Raw genomic sequence first — 19,761 nt, forward strand, 5'->3', positions numbered from 1 at the left:
CAATCTAGGAACAGAATTTTAAAATTACTTATTATTTGTGTACTTCTATAACCAATCAAGTGTCAGTTTAATGATTCTTTCCGTAGTGTTATGACAGAGCAAGAGGGCAGGCACTAGAGCAGCATTTGGGAACAAAAGCTGGAGAGCTCTGAGACTCAAGTTCTACAAATTAGAACAGGATGGTTTTACAGAGATGAAGGCTTGAAAGAGCATTTGATTTCTGACTGGTCCTTCCAGCCTACATCCACAATCAGCTTTTGCTTTTGGTCTCTTCCATGTAATTCAGCATTTATATGCTCAGTAAGTTCCTTGATTATTGGTCTTCTCCCATCACACACGACCTAGAATAGAATATGAGACTAATGACTATTTTGAATTATTTTATGTATTGAGATATAACTATATAACTAATTATTTCATTCAAAATGATATGAGTGACATTAAAGAATGATTTGTATGTTTTTTTTCAGATTTCCTTATTTGTTTTTTAAAATTATTTTCTAATTCTTAACTTTGTTATTGAGCATGGAAAACTTCACATACATGCAGGCGACTTTATTAGTCAAGGTTCTCCAGAGAAACAGAACCAATAAAATATCTATCTATCATCCATCTATCTATCTATCTATCTATCTATCTATCTACCTACCTACCTACCTATCTATCTATCTGGATTTATATATAGGTATGTAGATATATAGGCATATAAAAAAAGATTTATTATGGGAATTGGTTAATGTGATTATGAAGGGTGAGAAGTCTCACAGTATGTCATCTGCAAGCTGGAGAACCAGGAAATTTAAGGGTGTAATTCAGTCTGAGTCTGAAGTCCAGAAAACCAGCTGGGATGATGGTATAAGTCCCAGTCTGAAGGTCAAAGGCCTGAGAACCTGAGGGGATGTTGGTTTAAGTCCTGGAGTCTGAAGGCCCATGTGCCAGGAGCTCTGATGTTCCAGGGCAGGAGGAGAAGAAGGATGTCTCTTCAAGAAGAGAGAGAGTTTTCCCTCCCTCCAACTTGTTTGTTCTATTTGGATCCTCAAGAGATTGGATGATGCCTGCCCACACTGGTGGGAGCAACCTTCTTTATTTAGTTTACTGATTCAAATGCTAATCTCTTCCAGAAGCACCCTCATAGACACACACAGGAATGAACTGTTACCAACCATCTGGGCATCCCTTAGCATAGTCCAGTTGACACATAAAATTAACCATCACAGCAGTGTATTTTTTGTTTGGCTTAGACTCTTCTCTACATGAGTTCAACCTCGGTAATAAAGTCAAGATGCAACACAATTGTGACCTTTTCGTGCAGCCTTTCCAAGTCACCAAAAATTGGTTTTGATAATGAAATTATCTTTGTCGGTTCTGGTTGTGGATAATTTTTTTTATTTAAATCTGTATTGTTCAGATTACATTTGTTCCTCTTTTTTTTCCGCCCATAACTCCCCTCCTCCCAGTTCCTGCCCCACCCTCCTCCCTCACTCCCCACCCACTGTCCTCATGCATAGGTGCACGATTTTTTAAAAAGGAGTTCCATAAAAGGAACTTAAAAGGCATTTTGGAATACCACACACATGGGTACATCTAAGTGAGCACTCTCCATCCATTTTGAAAACTATTTTTGATTCTTGCCATGGTTACTGAGAGGAATATACCCATTCCCTTGGCAGTGTTAAGAGGAATATTGTAATTTGTGGGACATGGTGTACATGCAAATACTCTTGCCAAAAGCTGATAAGTGGCAATTCCTTGTCCAAAATGTTGACTGGAGGCTGATGTGCATGTACCTAGGCTCTGCCCAGTGGCGTTTATGTCAGCATTCTGCTTATGTAGGTCAAGGTGGCAAAGTACAAAATCTGGGAAGGCTATCCAGAGGGGAGAGTATGCCATTCAGAATTCGCCAGTGAAGACCAGTTGTGTGGAAGTTCATTTTTCTCGAGTCGGTCCATTTTGATTACCCACATGACTCAGCCGTTACTGCGGATTCAGAGGGCCAGAGAGCTGTGTGTGTGGGACCCTGGAGTGAATGTGTTTGATGGATTAGAAAATAAAATAAAAGTAGATGCTTGTGATTTAGAAAATAATTTTTGAAAAAAATTCTGGGGTGAGTCTTAAAGGTAATAAAGGTCTATAAAAATATAAGGCCTTGAAAATAGCAGTGCCAATTAATTTCTGTGTAGACGAAGGCTCTGAGCTTTAATCCTCCCATCTGTAAACTAGGAATTAAATATACTACACATTGAACAATTTTGTTGTAAAACTTAAATAAAATCATGCAACTAAGAGGACATAGCACAATTTACAGTAAGTTTTTAATACCACATACCTCCAAGGCAATTTTCATTCAAAAAAGTCTGCATGTTGTACGGGGGGAAAGGTTTGTTGGAAGATGGCCAAAGGGCTTAAAAATCAGGCAGGCAAAATACAAGGGGGCGACCACTTTCTCATAAAGGCCAGTGTCAAATTGGGTCTTGCTCTTTTTAAGAAAATCATGAGGCGTTTTTTCCACCTTTCATTCAGCTTAGCCAAAATGGTCCATGTTCACCTCTTTTTTCCTCCATCCTGCCTTCAACACTCACTTTCCTAAGTAAAGTTAACAAATGATCCCATTTCTCCCATTAGTAACGGCCATTAGCAAGAATGTTCGACACTCACCAGCATTAACCGAACCCTAATTAGCCAAATACTGCCCACCACCCCCTTACAATGCACACCTTTCTTTCCCCCGCGCCTGCTACGGCTCTCCTAAAAGAAACATTTGTAGAACTCCCCTTCTTAGCCCACTCTCCCTCACATCATTAATCAGCTGGCTATGCCTCATCCAAAGGGGAAAAAAAAAAATTATCCAGTTTCCTGTTGTATGCAGGCCAGATGCACAAGTGCTAAGTAGGACTTACATGTGTGTCCTCCTTGTGTTCGTGTCACATGCATTGCTGCACCTGGAACTATGGTGTGCTAGGGATGCCCGTCCCGGATGTCACAGCGGCTGTGTGTAAGCTGTCTCTATTCTCTATGATGTCCTGTCCTGATGACTCTGCTTTCCAGATGCACGCCTTGCATAGAGCAAAGCAGGTGATGCCTCCTGGCCTGGGACCTTCAGCTTGCTGTCCATCAGTTTGCTCAGAGAACCCATGATCTGAGAGGGATGAAGGGGACAGAGAGACTTTCTCTCTTAGGTGGCTTTAAAAGAGAAAAAAAATGTAAAAAAAGAAAGACAGGGTTGAGATGCCTACGTATACACACATCACACGCCCCTGAACTGTCACCAACTTAGTTCCTGCGCATGGGTGGCAGGCACCAGGAGCTCCTGGGCGGCCAGCGTGCTCATGTTCTTGCAATGGGCAGCTTGTTGCTGAGCCACAGCTTGGTGGTCTGCAGGCTCGGCTTTGAACGCAAGGGCTGCTGCTGCCCAGGGGTCTCTGCGAGTTGCTTAACCTCACAGATTTGTGAAATAGGAATGATAATAATCCCGACCTCACAGAGAGAAAGGAAACAGGGAACCCGGAGGCCGCAGCACAATGCCTGGCACAGAAGAGCCACTCAGGACCCACCCTCTTCCCAGGTCCCCTGCCTCCAGATTCACCTGCATAAACACAGCGCAGGGCCTCTGGGGAGGATTTTATCTGGACCATGTGACCCCCTAGGGAGGACCTTGCCCTGAACTTCAGTGCCCCGTGAACAGGAGACTCGGAGTCTTGTCTCTTTGTTTTCTTTTGGCCTGTTTTTTTATTTGGGGTCTGTGTGATTTCCTGGCAACAGCCCCGTTGGTGGTGAGAAAATATGTGTGTTTGCTATTTGAGGAGCAAGCAGCTTGTTTCTAGGGGTGCCCCGCCCCCAAGGCCCTTGCAGAATGTGGGTCAGCGATGCATGTCCCTCAGTTCAGCACCGTTCGGAGAGCCCCCAGGCGAGTCCAGCTTGGATTCTGTATTTTTCATGATCCCTGTGGACAAAATTGTTTTTTGTGACATTTTTCAGTTCTTGAAGTTTTGGCTTTGAGATTGATTAACTTTTTTTTTTTTTCTGGTTAGTCCCCTTGGCTGCGCACTTCTTCTTCCCCAGTAAAATAACAGCTTGCTTCTACTCCTGTCTTCCTGTTCCTGTGAGCGGCATCACCACCTTCCTGGAAGCGCGGGTTAAATCTACGATGTTTCATAGACGACTGCATCGTCCTCCCTGTCACATCATGTCACTCCTCAGCATCTTTTACTTGAGTTTCTTAATATTTTTCAAATCCAGCGACGTCCTCCCATGGCATCTGCTTTAAAAAGTAGCCTCAAGGAGGAGATCTGGGTATTTCCCCAGCCCCAATTTTTCTATTACTAATGCAGACAAGGAAGTTTTGAAACAGCCACGCTCATGGCAGCTCTTACCAGAATTGGATGCTCGGGGGACATTATGTACATCCTATCAAACACATTCCATGACACTTGGTCGTTGACGTGTCTGTTTCTCCTGAGACACCTTGGTTTTACTAGTATTCTGTCTAGTATGCTATACTCTGATGCACAATACTGCCCTCCTTCCTCACAGGCCTCAATAAATGTTGCTGAAGGAATGAAGGATGGGTAGCTAACTTCTGAAATGAGTGGCTTCCCCTTTCTCTAGGACAGTGATGGCGAACCTTTTGAGCTCGGCGTGTCAGCATTTTGAAAAACCCTAACTTAACTCTGGTGCCATGTCACATATAGAAATCTTTTGATATTTGCAACCATAGTAAAACAAAGATTTATATGTTTGATATTTATTTGATATATTTAAATGCCATTTAACAAAGAAAAATCCACCAAAAAAATGAGTTCATGTGTCACCTCTGAAACGCATGTCATAGGTTCGCCATCACTGCTCTAGGACATGTTCAGCCAGTTCACTTCCAGATCTGACCTCACGATGTGAAGCTGCTGTATAGAAAGAAAGGGGCGGGCATTCATCTGAACTAGGATCTGCAAGGCAACCAATGGATTCTATGCAAAAACATATATGAAGAAACTTCTAGGTGCCAGATGAGTGCTGCATGTGTTTATCTTATTTCAGCTTAACAACAACTCAACGATGAAGGAAATAAGAATTTCACTTTGAAGAGGCAAGTTTCATGGGAGCTAAGTAACTTCCTGAAAAAAAAAAAGAAGAAACCAAAATCCAAACTCTGATTGGTCTGACTTCAAACTTGAACCCTTTTTGCTATGTGACTGCCCAACAGAGTTTGAACGATATCAGAGCTCAGCCAGGTAGAGAAATCAAGAACAGAGAAGTTAACTAATACTAGTAGGGGAAATTCTGCTGTGGTGCATCACCAAAATAAGTGAAGTTATCGAGTAAGTCCAGTGGTGAATACAAAAGGTTATTGTATTGGGGAGGAAGTGTGACAATTCTGCTGGGACAATAGGCTTTTTAAAAGTATGGATGAATAGAGTAGATGAGATTTCAGAGACCATCAAGAGAAATGAACCCATTTTACAGATGAGGAAACCAAGGTCCAGAAAGAAGAAAGAACTTCAAGCCACCCAGCAAGTTGATGGTGCATTCAGGATTCACTACCAGGTCTTTCTCTCTCTTCCTACTAAATCTAGCTACTCTCTTTCGCTTCATTTTCTCTTAGGTTAGTCTGTCTTTCTCATTTGCTTCAACACAACAACCAAATGCTTATTGGGGAATCAGCTTTGTAATAAAGCATTATACCGGCTCTGGAGGGCCAGTGGCAAGAGACGTGCCTGGGGTTAGCAAAACACTTCTGTCTTTCTCTGTCTCTCTGTGTCTCTGTCTTCCTTTCTCTGCTACGGATGGCCTCCTCCCCGGGTGCAGACAGAGGTCAGAACACGCCTGCACGTGAATGTGACCTTCGTGTTTTGCACTCCTTATTACTGCGCATATGTTCCAAGGCTCAGTGTCATATTATGCAGTGCCCACTGATAAATGGTAAGCAGAGAGTGGACGAGCATGACTATGGAGAGCGAGAAAATGTCCAGATGTTAGTAGCTCATAATGTTTCAATTTGGAGGAGTGCTCTTGCCCAGCGCCATCACCAAAGGTTTGTCTTTGGTTTATTTGTGTTATCACAACAGTGACGATGGAGTTAAATGCAGCCTTTGAAGAGAGGATTTTGGGTTGTTTCATTTATATTCTACTGTTCTTTCATTAAACATTTCTAAATATTCACAGGGCCCGACTCTTACAAAAATAAATCAGATAAACCTAGGGTTCTTGCCAAGTCAAATATCTACAGTTTCTGGCAATTATGTAATTTCCAACTCGGCTGCAGTAACTATTGCTGATAAGTCAATCGTCATAAAGAGAAATGTTCCAGACCAATCTTTATTAGTGTGTCCTTCACTGATATATGCAGCCTTTTTTTTCTTTTTCTTTTTTTTTTGAAACAGAGTTGTAACTTTTTTTTTGTCCCTAGTGAATAGCTTCTCATCATAACAGTTTATATCTGGATAATGTCATAGTAAAATGTGAAAATGGTAAATTAAAACCCGTGAAATTAGGCTCCGCTGTTATTAATAAAAAGCTGCTCTGGTTTTCACCATTCTGTTATGATGGCACTGTCCTATAATGCAACTACGCAGTAATGCACTTCTGGCACCGCGCGTTGATTTGGCCCAGACAAAAGCAATATTTAGAAAGTTAGTCTGTGGAACTTCTCTGGGAAAAAGGAATTTGAGAATCGTGTGCTAATTTAAATACCTCCTCCACACTGAGGTTAAACACAGTATTGATCAGAACAGGCCTTTATGGAGACAGGAACTGTACTCTTAGGTAGGAAGGGGATGGAATAAATGCACTGAAAATAGCAGTGTGCTCTCTAGAGCAGCGGTTCTCAACCTGTGGGTCGCGACCCCTTTGGCGGTCAAACGACCCTTTCACAGGGGTCGCCTAAGACCATCCCGCATATCAGATATTTACATTACGATTCATAACAGTAGCAACATTACAGTTAAGAAGTAGCAACGAAAATAATTTTATGGTTGGGTCACAACATGAGGAACTGTATTTTAAGGGCCAGAAGGTTGAGAACCACTGCTCTAGAGGAACTTCTCTGTGGGGTGCGGATAGACATTGTTGGAAACACTATTAAAGGCCTCCCTAGAGTCTGCCTTTCCTCTGTAGTGAGAGCTCACGTGCCATGAACTTATTTTATTGGGGTCCTTAGAGTTTTGTGGAATATTTTCACTCACATTATCCATCCATTTCCTATAATAGGCCTAGGGCATTGCAGGCCAGGAAGGCAACACTCACACTAGGCCCTGAGCAGTGTGCCTCCCAGTGTCTCTAGCAAGGAGAAGCCCTGGGATTCACCCACACTTTCTGCGTCTTGACCACTCTCCACCCTGCCCTGAGCGAAAGGAGGGAGGCAGTAGGTCCTTTTGTGATGCACAGCAATAGTTTTACTCTCCTGGGGAGATACTCAGTAGATGAACCCAGCTTTCATCTCTGGGAAGGGAAAATAGCTTGACACAGTCATCTTAGTTTACTTTAAAAATATATTTTTTTATTGATTTCAGAAAGGAAGGGAAGAGGGAGCTAGAAACATCAATGATGAGAGAGAATCATTGATGGGCTGCCTGCCTCCTGTATGCCCGCTACTGGAGATCGAGCCTGCAATCCGGGCATGTGCCCTGACCAGGAATAGAACCATGGCCTCCTGGTTCTTAGGTCGATGCTCAACCACTGAGCCACACTGGCTGGGTGAGTAGATACCTTTTGAGATTTAGGGTCAGGACTTTATGAAGGATCCAGCGAGCCACCTGGCTGTCAAAGTCTTCTTGGACATTGAGTCCTTGTCTATATGTGAGCCAGAGGGTTGGAATAACTGCATCCCTTTCTCCATATCTTTCTTCACACAACAACGGAATGAAAGCCACAGGTTCATAATTATACATCAGTTGTCCAAGTGCCCTCTTTGGCCTTGCCTAGCCGCTATTTTACTGTGAGCACAATGTGAGATGACCATCCTTGGAAGGAGAGGAAGGAAGCCAGGACCCTCTGCCTTGTTTCTTCCAGTGGCAGCAGGGGTCACTATAGCCAGGCTCTCTTGCTTTCTGTGCTTTAGGGAGGAACCAGTGCAGGTGCGGTGAGGGCTGCTCTCCATGTGGGGGAAGGAGTGCTGGGCTCCCACATGTTTCAGTTAAGGTTAGTTTGGAAATGAGGGCGATAGGAGTCCCTGCTGCTCTTGTTTTATCTGGGACTATCCAACAGGAATGGGGACAGGGAGAGGTCTGCAAAGGCAATTATAGTGTGAAGCACACAGCACGTTTGACAAGCTTGGGCTTTCTTCAAGTGTCTTCCCTGGGAGTTATTTTCTCTGAATTGGAAAGCTCTAGCTTTAGCTTGATGAACTGGTTTTGGCTAATTCAATTGTTCTAGCCTCTGCTGGAAGTAGAATAATGCATAGTCACAGCAGAGAATGTGGCTTTCTGAGATGGCATTATGAATAGGGTGGCCAGGTTGAGCAAGTAATTCAGGGTGGCTAATTACATTGGCATTTCAGTTAAACAATGAATAATTTCTTAGTGTAAATATGTTCCAAATACTGCATGGATCCTCTCAATTATTGCAAAGGAAACACCCATAATAACAATAATTGTTGCCCAGCCAGTGTGACTCAGTGGCTGAGCGTGGACCTATGAATCAGTAGGTCACAGTTCGATTCCTGGTCAGGCCACATGCCCAGGTTGTTAATTATTTTCTTTGGAAGCATTTCTGGAAGTGCAATGATTTGATCTAAAGTGACATGAACTATTTGTTGCCAGTGCTGTTAGATGGCAGCCTACACAGCCCATGTATGTTTCAGTGTTCTAGCCAGAGGGATCCTCCTGGGCACCTTTGTCCTCCCTTCTCTCCTCACTCCTTCCCACAGGGCCAGGCACGACTTATTGAATGGATGAGTTTAGAAGCAGGCAGTTTAATTCAGTTCTTTCTAGGTTCTGTTTCTTTCACATATGGCTGCCCACATAGAGGGGAGCTCTGGGTTTTATTCTCTGTGCCAGGTGGTCAGATTACCTGGGCGATCTCTGGCTGGCTGAGCAAGCCTAGAGTGATCTACTCTACTTATGGCAGATTGAAGTTGTGAGGTCATATTGGGAAATCCACTGTGACTATTCATCTAATTCACATTCTCCTTTCTAGTGATTTTAAGAAATACATGCGATGTTTGGTCTTTATCTCTCTGATAGCCATGTCTAATACTCAACTAGTCCCAAGCTCAAATTGGGGAGAGAGCTTAGATTGTCACAAGTAATAACTCCAAATGTAAGAGCATTGGCCAGGAGTAACTGAGTCAGAGTTAGAGGGCCTGGCATTTAGACCTCATAATAACATGAGTAGAGCAAGATTTCGAGTATCACCAGCATTCACCTAAGGCGATATAGCTTTCTTTGCATAGGCCTTGCAGTTTGGGCCTGTAAGCTTAGCAGTTGGCAACATATTATAGTTGTGCAGTTGGGATTATTAATTGATTGGGGCAGACAAGCTCTGGTAAACCTGACTTGTGTGGTCCTCTGTGTGTCACCTTGATCTGATTTACAAAAGTATGGTTTGGGTGAGATGGGAATTCGGTTCCTGGGAAAAGGAGCCTCTTAGGTCCTGTTAAAGATAATTTTGGAATCAGTTTATAGGCTTTTAACTATTTGCCGATGAAAGCTTTTTTTCTCTTTCTCTTCAGGGGAATTTTTTTAGCATGGATGATAACGGGCCAGGACTGAATACTTCTAAGATAAACAAGGTCCATGCAGCATAGACAGCACGAGGCAGGTTCTGTCAGCTCTGTCTCAATCTTCTGAAATTCCAGAGACAGAACACATTTCCCAACTCTCTCCTGCCTCTGCTTATTTAACATCCCAACTCCGCAGTTCCATCCTAGATTTCTAGACATTTCTGTGTCACAGCTGTGAGGAAGAATTTCAGCTTTTTCATCTTTCATTGAGTAGATCTAGTTTTCGGGGAAGTCTGAAGCTTGAGAAAGAACACAAAATTAAGTATGGCTAAATATTTATTAAGAACATGAGACAAATTCCAAGAAATTACTGGAGGCTTAGAGAGCCTGATGTCTTTTTTTGAAATCACTTTGCCAATTTATCGGAAATGCTTAATTAGAAGTACTCCCTGATTGTTGCCTTGCATTTTCTCTCCTGCCAGAACATTCTATGGCTCCCAAAACTCACAATGACAGGCCTGATGCTTAACCTTTATTGAGCTCCATCATTTCTACCTCTGCCTGTCTCTTCAGGGCCTGCAGAGCCCTTCTGGAGCATTCTCCTTGTCCAGAGGGATGATTACACACCTCAGGGAGAAGACTCTCCACATTTGCAATTCCAAGATTCCTCATGAACAGAAAAACAGTCTAACATAGAACAAAAGTACTCATTTTACTTGGTGCTATAGGCCGAATTGGGTCCTCCATTCCACTCATATGTTGAAATCCTAACTTCCTAGAACCTCAGAGTGTGAGATAGGGCCTGTATTTGAGGATGGAGCCTTTAAAGAGGTAACTAATGTAAAATGAGGTCATATGGGTGGGCTCTAACCCAATATGACTGGTGCTCTTATTAGAAGAGGAGAAAAGGACACACAACAGAGGAAAGATGAATGAAGACACAGGGAGAAGGTGGCCATCTACAAGCCAGGAGAGAGGCTCTGAAGGAACCAACAACGCTGCGGTCGTTGTGATCTCACATTGTCAGCCTCCAGAACCCTGAGACAGTAAATCTGGTATGTAAGCCACCTATTTGGTGGTGCTTTGTGACAGCAGCCCCAGAGAACTACTCTAGTGGGATAGAGGCCTAAGGAGGGGCCATTGCTTTATCGTGGGATTGCACACTAAATCAGAACTCTTCCAAGACTGCAAGCATGAGGGAAGACTGGGTCATCCTGAATGTCAGCAGCTTGCAGAACACTGTGTCCTGAGGAGCCCTTTCTGAAGAAATGGGTCAGTTCTGGGTGAGCAGTTCCCACTGGCAGTTCCTTGTCCTCTGTCTTGCACTTTCTTGACTTGCATTCCGATCCGTTACAGCTCATCATAGCCATCCCTCCTGCCGCCTTTTCAGAGCTCATTCCTGGTAGGGGTAACCACTAACTACAGGCGGTGGCTGTTTTCTAACTGTGCCGCCTACTGATCCTTCCTCTGTAAATTCATGCCTAATCACCTGCTACTCAGCGAAATGCTGAATTGTTCAAATAAACATTGCTGGGAGAGCTAAGATCAAAACCGGCCTATGTGTTAGCAATCACCCCCAAAAGAGATGGGGAGGCCCAGTCTTTTGGTCCCAGCTGTTGTACTATTACAATCCTGCTCATCCACTGCTTTTCCTCATCCCTCTCCCACCCCCACCCACATCCCTGGGTGGGTTAGGTACTTCCTCTTTGGAATTCCTGTATAGTTAACCGTGAGCTTCATTCTAACCCAATACTTATATTGTGAATGATTATTCACAATATCTCCTTTACTAAACCTTAAGTTTCTTTAACTCCTGGGCTATGTCTAATTCATCTTTGCATCACTGGGGGCTATCAAAATATCTGTCAGAAAGTAGTTCTTTCTAGTAGGTGCTAAAATTTGAGCCTCAAGAAAGGTCTTTATTTGAAAGAAACAAAAATTTACTTGGCATTGACCAAGGACATATCCCTGTAGGCTTTGTTCCCTGTAGGTTTTTTCTTTAGGTCACTTCTAATCAACAAACATGTGTTGAGTACCTACCATGTGCCAGGTGTGTTAAGCTTCAGGAGTAAAATATGAATCCAACTCAATCAGATGAGTTAGAGCTTCCAGTCTATCAGAGAAAAGACAAGCTCAGGCATATCTCTCACACAAGTGCTTGCCATTCTAAGGGGAGTACCAACAAAGCATCTGAGGGTGGGAAGGTGGGAAGGTAACAATGAGGTTTGGAAGGGACCACAAGAGGAAGGCTTCTGGGAGAAGGTAACATTGAGGTGGATGACCAGATAGTACACTATTCTGCTAGGACTACCATAACAAAGTACCACAAACTGAGTGGATTAAATAACAGAAAATTATCTCATACTTCTAGAGCCTAGAAGCTTGACAGCAAGGTGTCAGCAGGGTTGGTTCCTTTTGATATCTCTGAGAGAGAATCTGTTCTACATCTCTCGTCCAGCTCCTGGTGTTTGCTGGCAGTCTATGGCATTCTTGGGCTTGTAGACCCATGTCTCTAATCTCTGCTTTTATGTTTGTATGGTCTTTTCTTGGTGCATGTTTCTGTGTCCAAATTACCCTTTTTATAAAGACAACAGTCATATTGGATTAGGAGCTCACCTTATCCAGTGTGACATCATCTTAACAAATTATATTTGCAATGACCCTTATTCCAAATATGGTCACCATCTGAGGTACTAAGGGTTAGAACTTCAACATATGAATTTGCAGGGGATGGAGGTGGGCACAATTCAACCTGTAGTAGGTAAGTTTCAGGAGGCAGAGATTATAGGAGGAAAATAAGAGGGAAGATCCTCCCAGAAGTAAAAACAAAGCAGAAACAGGTAAATCTGCTTCTAATAAACTTTTGAACTACTCATTTCCTAACCATTCTTTTTGCTACCCTTCTAACATTTTGGTTCTTTAGTTCCCTCTGCTAAGAATGCCCTCCTTTCTCCCTGTCTTCTTCTTCCTACTCCAGCACTCTCTGTTGAATCCCGTCTGGCTATGAATTGAAGAGGCACTACCTTCTGGACAACGTGGGGTTCTGCTTTGGGCTCCAATCTTTAGGGCCCCAAGAAGCTTTAGAACTCCTGTGAATTATCTACACCACTCCTATGGCATTCACACTTATTGCTGTATGTTACCATCTTTTCATTTGTACATGGTTTTAAGCTTGACTACAGCAGAAACTCCATGTCAAAGCTCTGTGCATAGCCTTCAGTGCTGAAGAATAATCAAAGACTAATATCTATGGTAGGTAACAATCTAAGATGTCCCACCAAGATTCTCACCCCCTGTCTACACACCAAGTGCAATCACCTCCCCTTGAATTTGGGTAGGAGCTTTGCACATAATGGATTCCAAATGTGACAAAGAGTTTTACATATGCCGTTAAGTACCTTAACCAGTCCCCTTTGAATCAGTTAAAAGAAATACCATACTGGGTAGGCCTGACCTAATCAGGATAACTCTTTAAAAGAAACTGGAAACTTTGAGAGTCTCTGCTGAGTTTGAAGGAGCCACTGTAGTTACTACAGCTGCAAGGAAACAAATTCTGCCTACACTATTGACCCATGGAAACTGTGAGGTAATAAATGGGTGTTGTAAACCACTAGATGTGTGATAAATTGTTACAGAGCGATAGAACACAAATATAATATCTGTGCTGATTGTACATACTTGTGCAATATGGTCTGGAAAGAGGGCAGCTGATTCCTCTGAGTACACAGAGACAAATAATGTATGAGTCAGCTTATGCTGCCATAACAAAATACCACAGATGGGGTGACTTAAACAAGAGAAACAGTCCAAGATCAAGGCCCCAGCAGACTCGGTTTCTGGTGAGACCTCTCTCTCCTCAGCTTGTAGATAGTCACCTTTTCTCTGTATCCTCACATGGCCTTTACTCTGTACCAATGAAAGCGGGCGGGGGGGGGGGGGGGGGGGGGGAAGGAGAGTGGAAAGAGAGAGAGAGAGAAGAAGAGAGTGAGAGACTTGCTCTGGTGTCTCATCCTCTTCTTGTAAGGACACCAGCTTTATCAGATAAGGGCTCCATCCTTATGACTTCTCATCTTAATTACCTCTTTAAAGATCCTCATCTCCAAATACAGTCACATAGGACTTCAACATATTAATTTTTAGGGGACACAGTTTAGTCCATAAGAAATAGCTAATGAAATGGGTGGCAGAGGCGGGGGTGAGTGAAAAGTAGGAGAGCAATGCAGCTTGAAAATTATTAGGGCATAGGTAGGAAGATAGAGAGACAAGTGTATATACTGAGCCAACTACCCTTTAGCCTTTAGTTCGTGGTCCAAGCTGGTCACTTCTTTTAAGCTCCAATGCCTCCAATCTGTGAGTTGAGGGTTTACATGGACTAATTTATAGTGTCCTTTCCCTGACTTCATCCCTCACCCAGATTTCTTTAGCATCCCAGAATAAGCTAGGCCTCCTTTTTCAGTTCTAAAGTATTTGCATCTCTCCCTTATCTCACAATTACTTGTCAAATGTTTATTCCCATTAGATTTTAAAGTGTCCATGGTCATGGAATATATGTTGTTTACCACTCTCAGTGCCTGGCACAGTGCCTGATACATAATAGGTGCTTAATAATTATTTATTGACCAAGTGAACAGTCCTTTATGATCTTGCCAAATGAATATGCTCTTGTTTCTATACGTTCAGTCAGTATTTAACATAATCAGGCAGTGCTGAGGCATTTTCAACATTATGTGGTTTTAACCAGTTAATGAACCCTACCTATTAGAATATTATTAAAAGGTAGGTCTTGTTTTGCTAATGGGCTGGACAGAGCTAATGGTAACCCCATTTGTAGAGCCGGAGGTCTAGGGGCCAAGTGGACTTATCAAGGATGCTCATGCAAGGTGGCATTGGAATCACTGAAAGACCAGTGCTATTGAGAGAAACCAAGGTTGAAGCTAGAAAAGTGGTTGTAAGTGACAAATAGAGCAGGTCAGGGAAGGAAGAAAATGGGCAGCAAGTTTAGTAGACAGATGTTAGAAGGCATTATGGAATTAGCTGCAACGAAGCAATCTCAGAGAGTGGTTTAGAAATAAAACAGCGAGTGAAAAGAATGTGAAGGCTCTCTGGTGTTGCATTGTACCTGGTGTGCTTGGAGGCAGGTGGGAAGGCTAGGTTTGCAGACCTAAGGAATTACACAAGATAGGGGAAATTTTATGCTCTAGGTAGACCCTGTCTGTGGATTTGCTGGATAACATTATCTGGTATTTATAGTGCTCCACTGAAAAATGGGCCATAATCACATAATTAACTTTAAAGTCTATTTTTATTTACAAAACTTACAAAGGAAAACATTTCCCATGGATTCCATGTTATGTGAAGGTTGATAAGATTTCAAGACAATTAACCAGCATTTTAAAATGTGTAGTTTACTAAGAATATCCTAGAAATGTTTATATGGTTTGTTGTTTTGGGAAACCAAGCACCCTTTATCTTTCCAGAGTGCTTTATACTGGTAGGAAATAGTTCTAATATAGGTATTATGCTTACCAGTTTGTCAGTCACAAATTACTAAAATACTTCTGTAATACCACTATTTTGCTTACAATTATATTTTTTGATGTCTTTATCTTGTGGGAGTAAGTGCATTCATTTCCATTTTAAGCCTCTATTTGATATTAAAATTAGAACAACTTGTTCAAATCCTGAAGTTTTTATCTTGAATAAATATTGCTAAAAATTTATTGAGCAACTGCCTTAGGTTTAGCTTTGGAAAGTCACCAAAATCTTTTCCTTACTCATTTATTTCTTTTGATCTGAATTCATTTCCATTTCCTTCCTTAGTAAAGTTACTTCATTGGGCATCTCTTTACCCAGCTATAAACATTACATCTTTTTTTGTAGTGACTTATTTATATAGTACACATTTTATGCTTTTATATTTGGGAACATTTTATATGTGTATGACCCCATATTGAATTATTACCAGACTCTCAGTTTTAGGGCTGTGAAGAACCCTTTGAGGTTATCCTACATACTCTGCCTTTCAGCCTACAGATGCAGAAAATAAGTCCAGAAAAGTTGAATAGTATGTCCCATGTCACATGACAAGATAAAGCTGGGACTTGACTGAAACTCTGATGCCTTAATTGCCTGCTCATTGACTTTTTTTGTTATGCCATGCCACCTTGCCTGTAGCACTTTTTTTTTCTGCAAAAAGCTCTATTGTTTAATTTGGTCCAGTGCATGGGAGGGGGCTTCAGGGTGATTAAAAGAATGGCCAGTAGTTTAGGGGAGAAGCTCAGGTAAAAGCTGGACCCCAGGGGAGGCAGAGGGCCCCACAGGCCTCGGGCTCCACAGGCTCCTGGTGGCGTTGGAGGGGGAGTCTTTCGAAGAGACACTGGCCCCGCCCAGCCTGGGCCCAGGCGGCGGAGGTGAGGCAGGTGTCACCCATCTTCTTGATGAGCTTCACCTCCTCGCCCCGGAAGTGGTTCCCCAGGAAGTCACAGAGATGAGGGTCTGCAGGGTAGAACCCAGGCCTGCAGCTCCCCAAGGGCTGGGTCAGGCTCCTCTCTGAGGCCAGGGTGGCCTCCGGCGTCCTGAGCTTTGCCCACTCATCCTGGGGCGGCTCCTGCACGTCCCAGAGAGAAGGTGGCTGCCACGCTGGTTTTGCAACTTTAAGAGACGCTCAGTGCCCTCAGTCTTCTTCTCCACCAGCTCACGGAAGAAGTGGCCCCCGCCTGCCCTCAAAAGCCATCCTCACCGTTGAAATAGAAGCCCAGGGAGAGGTAGGTGTGTGAGGCCAGAAGAGGCAGGCTGGCCAGACGGTTGACCGCAGCCTCCACCTGAGGGAATAATTCTGATGAATTTGGGAGCTCACGGTTGTTCGGCAATAAGGAGTTAAGGTAGAAAAAAAAGGTGCGGAGGTGGTTCTGCAGGTGGGGACTGGATAAGATGCAGGACAGTGGCCCAAGGCTGGAAGAAGGGGCGTCCCTGGGTCTGTTCCGTCCAAACACTGTTGAAGCAAGAGACAGAGCTGGGACTGCCCAGGGCACTGCTGTAGCATTTGTTTTTATTTTAGATTCTAGGCTAGACTGCCTAGGATCCAAAATGTATCCAAAAAAGTATCTTAGGTATAGTTATGTGAAAATTTCGTCATTAAAATAAATAGCCAACCAAATACTCCAAACGGCTTAACAGAATCTTTCAACTGAAAGAGGCATACGATCATATACTCGAACCCTCTCAAACTTGAATCAGGTTCATTTGTAGTGGTGTTAAGAAGGACGAAATATTGAGGCCAAGGTCATGGAGACCATTGGGGCACAGAATAGTGGTCTGCAGCCTCCCACCCTGCACAAGTGGAGAAGAGCCATGACCATAACTGGTTGTTGACACTCCTAGGGGGAAGATAAAGATGAGACTTAGCCACGTTAACTTGTAGAACATGATCATTTAGGAGCAAGCAAAGCACAGTTGTAAGTCTAGGTATTTCTACCCTGCAGAGGTTTGTCAGATTTCAATCATTCATTCATTCAAGAAGTGTTTACTGAGTTCAACATTCAGTCAGACAGGGATGAAAGATGTGATCACCGCACTTCAGGCACTCAAACTGTGAAGTATAAAAGGAAAGGTGACAGAGAGAAGGCTGGAGGGGAGAATCTGGAATACCGGGGCCCTTTTTGGAAGGAGAAAAGCCAGCACTAGTAGAATGACTTCTTTCCCTCTTTGTACCTCCATCCATCAAGGTTATTGTTCCTGTGTCTTTTCTCCCTTTGTTGTCCACTGTCCTTGTTGTCCCCTGATTATTCCCGTCCTTGTCAGCTTTGTTGTACCCCTAAAACTATGATAATTGTACCCTGGAAGAACTTGAGATGCTGTGTTGAGACCCTTCCTGTTTTCCAAAGAAAGTACTGCAAAAATTGCACATAAACAAGAATTATTGTTTTAGAAAGGCTCAGCCCAGACACATCATCCATGCTACAGGTTCTGGCGCAGCCCTATCGCTCACCATCCATCTTATTCATAGTTGAGGCTCAAGCACTTTTCTTACCTCATGCTCCTTCCTCCTCATTTTCTGACATTTCCAGTTCTTGCCAAATACCTTTTTCTTGGAGGTGCAAAGGTTATTACCTGGTCTGTGATGATGCCCTCAATCTGGCTGAGATTTATATTCAGTCCTGGGGTTCTATAGTGGAGGCTTGCTACCAGTGTATTTGCTGGTCTTTTCTTAAAGATTTTGCTGTTAATGCAGCTGCTGCTAAGGCCTGGAATGACTGGTTAAAGCATGTAGGTCAATTATTGAACCACAAATGCAATTTGTGTTTAGTGAAACATAATTTCCTTACAGTGGCAGTGGGGGATGAGGGAGAATGGGAGCCTCAAGATCAGAGCTGAATAATGGCTGAGGTTTCATGTGCTTCCCTTTTAGTTCATAGAGAAATGAGAATAATACCCTATTCATGTGTGTGCCCAGTACTCTCCTAAGCAGTTTAACATGGATTATTCCATTTAATCTTCCTAGTACCACATGAATGGGTTCTATATTGCCATGTCGCAGCTGAGGAGACTGAGGCTTGTTGAATTCAAAATAAATGCCTTTCCTTGTCACATATCTATGAAGTGTCCGAGTCAGGATTGAACCCAGGTCATTCCGTTTCCAAGGCTTGAGCTGCTCATCACTGCGTCAGATTGGGACTTTCCTTCATTTTATTGGATGTTCTTTTTTTCTTTCAATGAATTTTAGACCCATCTCCCCTCTCTTTATCCAAATCGTGGGAGACTTGTTGTATATTTCAAAACTGTATCCAGTAAAAAGGATCCTAAATTATAAGCAGGAATGAACAGCCCAATAGTAAGTTAGTTTAGTTGAAACATTAGGCTAGGTGGCCTCCAACCCCCACCTCTCTGACAGTCTGTGATTCCGAGAGGGATCTGGGTCTGGCCACTGCTGTACCACTCTTTTTGTGTGTGTGGGTTTTTTTGTTTGTTTTTTATCCTCAACCAAGGATATTTCTCCACTGATTTTTAGAGAGAGTGGAAGGAAGAGTGAGGGAGGGAGAAACATTGATGTTTGACACATTGATTGGTTGCCTCCCGCATGTGCCCCGACCAGGGGTCAAGCTTGCAATTGAGGCATGTGCCCTTGACCAGAATTGAACCTGGGACCCTTCAGTCCGAGGGTGGATGCTCTAATTCACTGAGCCACACAAGCCAGGCTGTACCATTTACTAGCTGCATAACCTCAGTAGAGAAACCTTACCTCGCAGAGACCTAATTTTCTTTTCTGTGAAATAGCAATAAAGGATGCATCTCAGAACTGATATGGCATTAGTGAAACACAGCACATGGCCTTTTTCATCATTATAGCTAGACTCTTCAGATGGCCAATTTCCTCAGCCAGGCCTTCAGTTTTAAGATGGAGTTTATTTCTTAAGATCCCATTAATTAGAAAAACCATGATCATTGCAGTTGAGATAAAGGATATCTTTTCACAAAGACAAGGCATTCTCAGCCAATGGGCAGCTCATAGACTCTCTAAATGCTGAGTGACCATAGAAATGGTATAAGCCCATCCCACTATTGTGCAGATCTTAACACTAAAGCCCAAAGAAGTTACACATATTCCCCCAAAGCACACAGTAAGGCTGTGGAAATTATAGCCAGGATTTATTTCTCCTGATTCCAGGCCCAGTGTTTTTTCTGCAGAGTTCTAATAAACTCAAGATAAAGGTTGGAGGTTAGAGGGAAGGCTAATTTAACTATATCATAAAAAGAGACACTTTATATGCATTTATTTCTATTTCTATGTTAGTAATTGTTTATGCCCTAAATATTATTGGCAGTAAAGATTTGGGAGGGAGGAACTTAGCCTATGTATTCCAGCATGCCTGAATTTAAGACACAAATCTGCTACTTATTAGCTCTGTCTCAGTTTCCTTATCAGCAAAATGAGATAATGGTTATAACTTTCTAGTGGTTGGGAGGATTAGATGATATAATATATGTGAGGGGCTTAGTGTAATGCCTAAGATACAGTTCATCATATCATGAATGGTAACTCTTAATGATAATAATCTATAGTAACAAAAGCATAATATGCTAATTAGACCAGACATCCTTCCAGATGTCCT

This window comes from Myotis yumanensis, unplaced genomic scaffold (genome assembly GCF_028538775.1).
Source record: "Myotis yumanensis isolate MYYU_CA2020_CCGP unplaced genomic scaffold, mMyoYum1.0.hap1 SCAF_11, whole genome shotgun sequence".
Classification (NCBI taxonomy): Eukaryota; Metazoa; Chordata; class Mammalia; order Chiroptera; family Vespertilionidae; genus Myotis; species Myotis yumanensis.